Raw genomic sequence first — 11,050 nt, 5'->3', positions numbered from 1 at the left:
TTTGATCTGTGCGATCTATTGTTCGATAAAGTTGGGCAGATAATGTAATGAAATGAAATGAAATGAAATGGGGTTTAACGTCCTACAGTTCTGCTACGACTGGGCTAATGAAGGCGGGCATACGCCATACAGTGTGCTATGAGGGAAATTTTGCCCGGGCAGCGGCACTGTCGCCTACTCTTATATCGAAATCCAACTGTTAAGGGATCTTTTACGTGCATTCCAATGTATACACGGGATCTCGGTTTTTAGTCTCATCCGAAGGTTTAGACAGCTGTCCTTGTCAGGCCCTCTGTCCCGCATCACTGACAAAGGGAAACCACGCCGGAAAGTCTGGATGAACTTTCTCGGGATCGAACACCCGACCTCCAGGCTAGCGAGCCAGCGTCTTACCCACTTAGCCACGTGATCCCCGGACAGTTAATGTAACTGTTGGTCTGCGTTGGGTAATACTAGAGTGATCTGTACAAGGACATACTGCCTAATTAAAGATACATTATGGGAGATTAGATAAAGAGCTGACAGTTCTCACTATAATAGTTAAAATCTAGATAATGTAAAGGGAATTTGCAGAAAATATCATTCAAATTGATCCACTCTGAACCGAGATTTTAGCGATTGAATTTTCGGCGTAGCCTCGATCATCATTACTAAAGTCGGTACGATAAAAAAAACATAGTAATGGATGGAAGTCGAGCAGCAAATCGGAACCTAATCCAATAAACATCGCAGGCTAGCGATGTCATCGAAAGTTGATTATGGTCTGGAAAAGTTAATTAATGTATAATGAATAACATTTCACTTTCAGGCCTAACGAAAGACCTGCAATAGACAGACTTAGCTCTTGCATAATGTATGTTTAAAGTAGCCAAGTCTCTAACTCAATATCATCCAAAATCTTCAACATTGAAAACACGATTTATTTGTCAAATTAAATCAACATTTATGTTGTGATCTTACCGGAAAAAGATGGGCTTTTGATATCCAATATTTAAGACAAAATAAACATTTTACCAATTGGTACACGAATCGTGTACCATAATGCGCTTCAGCCCCAGTTGTATCAAGAGACTCGAGGGACGAGGCTAGACACATTGCACCAAATCAAACGGCCTATGTAGACTGGAATAACCAGACGCTAGAAATTTGCACTCGCTTGAGACTACTGGCTTATTTTGCCGAACATAACTGATTTGAAGTTGGAGTAAAAACGGAAACCATTGAATGTAAATCAGTTTATATACATTCATATTACAGTATTATATGCGTTGCGACCCACTTTTGTCAATTTCTAGGTCCCAAATGTTAGCGATTTAGCTCCTTTAAGCGTGTAAACATTAAGGGGTGGCGTGAGGAGCACAAAATTTGGTGTAAACAACTTGTTTGTCAGTTCAATAAGTTTCACACATGTATCAGATTATATTCCAGGTAGAAGAGAGAGAGAGAGAGAGAGAAATGGGGTTTAACGTCCACCCGACACAAACTAGGTCATTTCGGGACTAACATATGGTTTAATTTTATTTACATAATTCGCTTGCGCGTAGGGGTCTTTTAGCAGTGGGAGGAAACCGGAGGACCCGGAGAAAACCCACGAGGTTGGACAGGCGACCCTACTCCTTGCCACGTACAACTCTAGGTAGAAGAGTTTTCGTTTGAAGCTGTTTTATGTATCGTCCATCTATATTCTTTTGTTTTCCTCGTTTCTAAAATCATTTGTGTTCCACTATCTCTTATTCGTGTTTTCAAAAAGTTTTCTTTTCTCAATTCATAGGCTATATTAGCAATATGATCTTTGAATGGCAAATCTTTGAGGACAAAATTTCCCTAATAGCACACTGTATGGCGTATGCCCGCCTTCATTAGCCCAGTTCGGACTAGAACAGTAGGACGTTAAACCCCATTCCATTTCCTTTCATTTCTCTCCCCTCAGATTTGAGACTTTCCACACTTCCTTCAATTCTTTGTATTTCCGTATCGAACTTTGTTTCGAGTGATTTTAAGATTTTAAATTGTCTTTAGTTACCAAAGTGTCCACTTTTTTCACAAGCGATTTTATCATATTTTCGACGACCCTCCCCCTCCCCCGTCGGTCCCTGAGGCTGGATTCGTTCCTCCACTTCTGGTCTTACTATTCCTCTTTGAAAGTTGAGGGATATTATTGACTCGATACTTTCGCCTAGGGTTTAAACCGATGGCTTCCAATGTCTGGAATGCGGCGCCAACAAGAAGCACGTGCTTAGTTCCCCCCTATGTTGATTACTTCACAAATATTACAGTACTTAAACAGATATCCGAAGTTATGTAACATAGTAGTTTCTATAAAGAGATTTCTTCTTATTTGGCTGTTTTTCTTAGAAAATTTGCAGAGTAGATTTCCGTGCCGCTATCTTGGACCAGTTCGTAACAGGAAGTCTGTAGTTAGCAGAAACGCAGACGAGTGGAGAGGAGAAGAGACAAGCAGAGACAGAAGTGCGAAATGGTTGGAATATAGTGTACCGTGTTGACATTAGTGTTTATGTTCCTGATGTAGTTCCGTGGTGACTCGCGCGACATTTCTACTCAACACATTTTTTTAAATATGAATATCATGAAACCTAATAATCTGTTTCCATAAAAACTACTCCCAAGTAAAGTTTTTGTGTTCTGTTACATGAGAAACACTTTAAATATTACTTTCTTTGGCAAAATTTTGTGCAATGTGGTCATATTGAGTTGAGACTCGAGTGACATGCATTTGCAGTGTATTCATGGGCAATGATACCGATTCCCCGTTTAGTAGAAAGGTAATTAGAATATAGGAATATGCCTTATAATATATGTATGTGAAGCTAAATTGTTCAGCTGTAGCATCATGTTGTTACAATGTGGTGTTTTTTTGTTAAGTTTTGTGATGAACTGAGATTTTGTATGTGACTTGCGTGACATGAAAAGGTGACTCGCATGACAAGTAGAAAAAAACCACTAATGTTTCAATATAATCAACTAATTTTTTTTATTGTATTTCATTGTCAAAACAAACAAGAAATCATTTGCTCAAAAAACATTTCAATAAAAATTAGAAATTCTTTAAAGTCACCCCCATTGAGTCAACTGGCGTGGTTTCGAATCCCCGGTTGTACGTGACAAGGAGTAGGGTCGCCTGTCCAACTTCGTGGGTTTTCTCCGGGTCCTCCGGTTTTCTCCCACTGCTAAAGACCCCTACGCGCAAGCGAATTATGGAAATAAAATTGAACCATATGTTAGTCCCGAAATGACCTAGTTTGTGTCGAGTGGACGTTAAACCCCATTTCTCTCTCTTTCTTTAAAGTCACACACCCACCCCAGACGTTTCTTTGAACACATTTCGTACAAGATCATTTCGTTAAAACTATGTCATTAAATGTCGAATATAATTTCATGCCTTTGTCAATATAGATTTCATTTGAATCTGCAAATAACTTTCATAGATGCAACTATCTGGAGGACTTTAGATATGCTCTCCTCATTAAAAATGAGTTGACCTATACTATTAGCTAAATCTGACTGAGACACGATGCAAGCAATAATTTGGCCAGGACTTAATTTTAGACTTGATTAAGGTAAGTTAGAATCTTCCCGCCGTACGTTGATAAAGTAGTTAGTAGTTGATTTCTTTCATTACCTAATAAAATAAAACCAAGTACGAACAATCCAAACCATTAGACGAAATTCGAAGTCCTAAAAAAAACGGTATAGGCAAAATAGTGTAAAGGCCCGGTCCCACTGCACTTACGGATGCAAAGAGGATGTAAAACGGGGAAAAAAACGTGCCCTCCGTTTGAAAACGTCATGCATCCGTTGTGTTCTCATTGCATACGTGTTAAATACGCTCTATCCATCGAGCATCCGTTCACTTTGATTTCATCCGCGCAAAAAGTTTTAAACTGCACAAAACTTTTATAACGGATGAACTTTCTGCCGTGTTCGATGTAAATGCGCGACATATACGAGCACCAAACGTTCCGTGTCCGTTATCATCCGTTAAACGTCCACTGCATCCACTCTGCATCCTCTGGGCATCCTCGCAACTCACATCCGCTCCAGCTGAAAACGGAAAGAGGGAGGAAAGATAAGGTACATGGAACTGAACTCTATACATCGTTAGTAGCACGGAAATAGAAATGATGTAAGCGTATGTATCTCGTATATAAAGTTTTCAAAACGGACAAAGCGTTTGTATCTGGGATGTATCTGGTATATTGAAGGATGTCTGGAGTTTGCCTAACCCCTTCGGAGCTGTCATCCACTTCCATCCACTTTCATCCGCTAGGCTTCCGATGAACATCCATTTAACACCCCCGCTACATACTTCCCACGTTCGTTCTTCTCCGTTCTGTTTTCGCAAATTGTCGTCAATTTTGTCCATTTCTGGAGCGGATGAAAACGGATGGAGCCACCCCCGAAAGTTTGTTCGTCCGCTGTGTCCTTTTTGCATACGTTTTGTGTCCATCGGCCACTGGGACCGGGTCTTAATAAGGCAAAATAGTGTAATCAGCATATGGACTGTTCACCGTGTACAAAATACACGACAAACAGTGGTAACAGGTGTCCGGAAGAGTAAGCTTACCCTGCCTGGCGCCACACCCGCCATAGCTGCATCCAAACTATTAGGCGAAATCTCGGTAAAATAGCGTGATTGGCCAATGGACTATTGGTATGCAAAATGCACGTGATGAACAGTGTTAACGATGTAGTAGACAGACATTATCAGGGAGATAGTTACGCGTCAATTAAATATATCTAGAATAATAGGCATGTTATATTTACCAATCAAGTCAATATGACGGCCATAAAACTTTTTAAAGGTTTTAATAAGTTTAGTTCGCAAGTATTCCTGTAGTTTTATGAGAAAATGTCGTGCGCTTTCCGCTGTTGTACTTCAAGAACATTAATTTAAGAAATTCTGAGTTGTCATTCGCTTAAATCTCTTGGTGTGATTTCGTAAACCTGGTGTTGTTTGTTTTCTGAATTTGCGAATCTAATGAGATGAGAGAGAGAGGGGGAGGAGTTTAACGTCCACTCGACACAAACTAGGTCATTTCGGGACTAACATATGGTTCAATCTTATTTCAATAATTCGCTTGCGCTTTGGGATCTTTAGCAGTGGGAGGAAACCGGAGGGCCCGGAGAAAACCCACGAGTGTAACATACAACCGGGGAATCGAAATCACGCCAGTTGACTCAACGACAGTCCTTATGATACAAGGCGCACGCGCTAACCACTCGGCCACCCAACACCCCTGAATCTAATGAGGTCCAAGCTCAAATTGTTGATTATTAATACCATTACTGCTTATTACTGGCAACGTTTTGACTAAACTAGTCGAAACGTCACTCAGTAATAAGCAGTAATTGTTTTCCATAGAATTGCTACCTGTGTATACCAGTTCAATTAGTACATTCAATTGAAACAATTTGGCAGAAAGCAAGTTTTATATAATGAAAAAAAAAATCAACAGTAACATCAAGGAACCAAATGTCGCCAAGATTTCATGTTTCTTTTTACTAAGTTTTAACAGAACGATCATTTCAATATAGATATTTTTGTTACCAAGGGAAACCATTTCTAATTAATGTATCTTTTTATGATGTTTTGGCGCAACAGTAATGTTTTTTTGGATGCAAGTTACAAATTTGTCTCTATCCACACATTTTAATAATTAAATTTATGGAGACTATCTCAAAAAGAACAGACAACGGGAATATTCGTAATTGCTGTGAGGCGGAATTATATATTCTGTGACCTTCCCAAAGGGTCATCAAGCTTCATTTATCACCGAAAAAAAAATCAAGTAAAAAGCGAACAACCCATTCTTCTACTCTACACTTAATTAAATTATGCGTCTAGCTATTTCCATCAACAGAAAAGATAGTCGTTGGCGAAACGTCACCTTGCGCGGAATTAGGCACGCTTCTTAACTGCTATACATATTATGTACGACCCCGTGTTGATTAAAATACTAGATGCCGGGCTTGACTGCTGAAACTAGTCATCTATCATTACTTTAACCCACATCAGGATATGAACCCGATCTCTGACCCGCATGATTGTTAATTTTTACTTCTGTCCTTATGAAAGAAAATATACCGAACTTCAAGGCACACTATCATGATCCGGGGAGGGGGGTGGTGGTGGATGGCCGAATGGTTAGCACGTGCGCGCTGCGCTGTATCATACGGTCTGTCATTGAGTCAACTGGCGGGGTTTCGAATCCCCGGTTGTACGTGACAAGGAGTAGGGTCGCCTGTCCAACCTCGTGGGTTTTCTCCAGGTCCTCCGGTTTTCTCCCACTGCTAAAGACCCCTACGCACAAGCGAATTATTTAAATAAAATTGAGCCATGTGTTAGTACCGAAATGACCTAGTTTGTGTCGAGTGGACGTTAAACCCAATTTCTCTCTCTCTCTATTATGATCCGTTATATGAGAAAAACATATCATTCGAAATCACTTTCCTTATCAATGCCAATCAATCTAAAAGTTAAAATTGATTAATTTGTTATATTAGTATTTGTATCCAATATCTATAATCTCATGCTCTAACATTAATTACTATTACACTGAAAGTTTAAAGGGGTGACCGTTGTTGCCATGGTGCAAATGTATAAAATAGATGTTCAAGGCATTCATTAGTCGGCCTCAAATGTGTCTTTACGCCTGGGATTTCCCCTAGTTTGTCGTTAACAGACTTTGTTGTAATTAGAAGATATATTTTCATTCTTAGACCCGTTAAAGCCCCAATGCATCCGAATGGCAATAATCATTTAAAGTTAAAGATGGGTTCCCAGAAAAGTATTTATCGGGTAGTTATTTCCAATAAATGTATGGCAATAAAAGCCGCAATTTTGGTATATATGGAAAGAAAAGATATCCAATCTTACTAGAAGAATACTGGATTCCCCGAAAAACACTCATGGAGCGTATACAGGACAAAAATGTAAGGGTTCCCCTAATCAACAGCCCGACGATTAGGAACTTCAGCACGCGTGATGTGAAAGGTCACAAGCGAACATTGAGCGCTTGATGTACAAGTTGATAAACTTTATGAAGAGTTAGACGTACAATACTTTCTGAGATAAAAATGACGGAAAAAGACGCGGGTAGTGAATAATCCGAGAATTTAATTAGGATTCGATATTTGTAATAAATAGTAAGCGATTAAAGACAACATCGTCTTATGTATGCAATGAATTCTCCTCTGACTCCCAAGACGTGATGTAAACATGACCTGGTTTGATCGAATTTTAATAGCAGGGCATTCTTCGCAATTATAATGTTTGAGAAGGATTTGAAGCAAAATTATGACAAATTAATTAGTTTGAATATGTTTTTGGTCCATATATACCATTAAATCACCCAGTTTGTACGCGGCAACCCATCTTTAAGGGAATTAAGGACTGACACGCGTTCTTTGACAACTTAAACGATTATCAAAAGCAGGTTAGTTATCATCATTGATGAGCGCTTTTTATAGTCGCATCGACTTACCCTTCAGATTTCCAGTAGTAATAAATGAAGTGAAATTTGGTTAAACGTCCTATTGTTCTGCTCCTATACTGGGCTAATGGAGACGGGCATACGCCATGCAGTGTGCTTTCGCCGGGCAGGGGCACAAGGGTCTGCTCTTATATCGAATTCCAACTGCCAAGGCATATGTTAGTCCCGAAATTACCTAGTTTGTGTAGTGGACGTTAAACGTCATTTCTCTCACTCTCTCTCTCTTTAAAATGAATATTGAACTGACATAGTTTGACATTGTCGCACAGATTCATATCACTGATCTTATCATTTAGATATCAAATAATATATCACTACAACACGAGATTTGATATGTCTATTGGGAGAGTAAAATGAGATCTGTTTATAGTCCCTATAGGCTAGTATACAGATGAGAAGTGTCTGTTATAGATAGTTATATGTTGGCGTGAATTAGTGAAGGAGCGTATTGTTATCGTATAGGTTACTACTATGAAGTATTAAGCTGGATTACACTTAGAAATGTTGATGCTGTGAGTTTATAGAAGTAAATTAATCAGTCCTTGTGTCGACTTTCACGCCCTTGATAGTGCTGGTTGATAGAAGTAATTAATCATTCGTTGTCTCGACTTTCAAGCCCGTAGGTCTTCCAATTCCACCATTGGTCTTTATTCTACTAAAAGCTGTTTAATTAAAGGTCTAGTGTGCTGGGACAGTAGAAGTCAAATTCGGATTTCTAATTAATACAGATGAACATGTAAGATCAATAATGCACTAAAGCATCCGGTAACAAGTATTATTACACGCCTTCATCTGGTAATATATGTTCTAAGGCATTGTTCATGAGGAAGTTAACCCTATTAGACCAGTAAGATAAGTAAGATAAGATAAGATAAAAACACCCAGGGGAGCAGCATACAATCGAAGAGCCCTGGGGAAGAACGATCTAAGTCACTTTTTCAATGAACCCCAGTTAATGGCGCCATCTGGTAGCAAATTGTATAAGCTTTCTGTGGAGCGATCAATTTCAAGTAAAAACGATCGGAGTCACATCGAACCAAGGCCCTTCTGATATGGCCTCCTGGACAAATACGTCCATCGTATGCTTTATTTAACCATAATTTGCCTGAAAAGTGGAATTCAGCTGTTGTACTGGTAATTGATTCGTATTAAACATCATTTTAAAGTTGTAATTAAACCCACTCGTTGTTCTGTTCGCGTCAAGCATTCTCGTCCAAAAACCTTTTATGCGAAAAGACAAAAATGTGACTTAGATCGTTCTTCCCCTGGACTCTTTAATTGAATAAATTACACTTATTATATAGTACAATAAATATACATATAACTCAACACCGGTTGGGAGAAGTGGACATTACAGGAAAGTTACACATCTCAGAAAGTCTGTAACTGAATATTTAAAGGGACAATAACACTTTTGCTGGCTTGACAGCTCCAGAAAATAAAAAATAGCCCTATTCTAAGTACTAGATGTGTTAGTGTCTTACCTGTTGTGTAAATTATCCATTAAATCCTATTTTTAAATCCAGGTCACATTTGAAAAGCTTTTACGTCAGGCTTTTCAAATCATTTAGTTTAATTTTTCCAATTGTTTTAAATTAGGTGTGTTAAGATGAAATTTGTATCATCAATTACGGTGTAATTGGAATATTGTAAAATAGTACAATTTGTTGACCAGAATAAAGATTGGGACATATTATTCAGTTACGACAAGAGTGGTATTGAGTTTTTAAAATAAATATTAGAATTTCTCACCTGGAGAAAATAGACTTACATCACGGCCGTCGCGGCCAATAATAAGTTTGAGGGGTGGGATTTGCTCTCTTCGGACAAGGGGACGTGTATGCTGTTCAGAATCTTATTAAGTTGAACTGGTTGTAAAACGCCGACGATCGTTATGCAAGCTTAACTTTGGTGTCTAAAACCAAAGTTATGGTAAATACATTAGTTTGAATACACCAAACTCATGACCTGTCTTTGAGAAGGCTTTTTTTTAAAAGCCGACTTATTTTGGTCGTCTGAACTCTAACCGACGAAGTCAAATAATACAGCTGACTTGGCTTATATCACGTGTGAACTCTCCGCTACCGTGGCTTAAAAACGCAGGCGTTTTTGAATTAGCTTAAAGCGAGAATTTCATATTTTCTAAGAAAGTCAAAACATAATTATTTCTATGTCTTTTGCTCAATAGGTTATCAACTCACTATTATACGATCATGGGCATTATTTCCCACCCTTAAAAATCATTGACACAGGAAATAATAACACAATTACCTCCCTTGTTTTCCTATTACCTCCATGGAATAGCTATGTTCAAACGTTTGAATTTAATGCTGAAAATGATATTTTTGCCAATTTCTCAGCTGGCAATAGGAAATTATAGGATTAATAGGATTATTCTTTAACAAGGTAGGACTGTTTATAGATACCATCTATTTTAAGGCTTTATTTTAATAAATTTTAAAAATATAACTTAAAAATATGAAATTGTAGCTTTAAATATAAGGATCTGAAAGGTGATATAACGATCAACCAACTATGGGGAAATTAAGAAATCTGATATGAAAAATGGCGAAAAGGCAAGAAATTTTCTCTTAAAAAGGAAGTAAAGCCGGTCGAATTACAATTTAAAAATCTTGAAACAAATGTAAAGTATTCGCGAAAGGTCGACTTGGGATAATTAAGGTTACTTCAAAGACACGTTAACTAAATCATTTATACGAGAGAACATTCATTAGACATGTCTGTCGAAAGCAGATCTTTCCATTTTACTGTGTATGACAATTCCCAATGCAAATACAAAATGACTATTAAAATGAGAATATGATGGGCTTTTTAACCACCCCATTAATGTTGTGTTATCTATTAAAATATGTCGTAAGTGGTTTTGACAATTTTATTAGCTTATTGTATTTTGTTTCCCCCAGATGTATTTCATGCCTTTATGTTCAAAGTTCAGCACAAAGAAAATGATATATCACGTATCAACCTGTGATATCCATAGATGATATTGTTTTGTACACGGTTGTACGTGACAAGGAGTAGGGTCGCCTGTCCAACCTCGTGGGTTTTCTCCGGGTCCTCCGGTTTCCTCTCACTGCTAAAGACCCATACGCGCAAACGAATTATTGAAGTAATGTTAGTCCCGAAATGACCTAGTTTGTGTCGAGTGAACGTTAAACCCCATCTCTCTCTCTCTCTCTCTCTCTCTCTCTTTAAACACAACATACAAGTCAGAAGATATGGGAAACATATTTGAACAGATCATTAAAATTTAGATTTCGATCAATGTATAAAATACGATGTCTCAAGAAGGGACTGTCTCTCGAAAATTCCGGTCAATAAGAAGGGGTTTATCGTTCTAACCCGCCCTCGGAATAGCCATAACAAGTCGGTGCAATGCGAAATGCGCATCATCTACATAGTCAAGATACTGGTATTATGAAACAATACGCCGTTTCCCCGCTCTCACTCAATAAGAATCTAAGTTATCGGGCTCCAAAGTTTGGAGCAATCCCGTTGCTTATCCCGAAATGACC

Source organism: Patella vulgata, chromosome 2, assembly GCF_932274485.2.
Source record: "Patella vulgata chromosome 2, xgPatVulg1.2, whole genome shotgun sequence".
Lineage (NCBI taxonomy): Eukaryota > Metazoa > Mollusca > Gastropoda > Patellidae > Patella > Patella vulgata.
Note: the sequence above shows the minus strand (reverse complement) of the source record.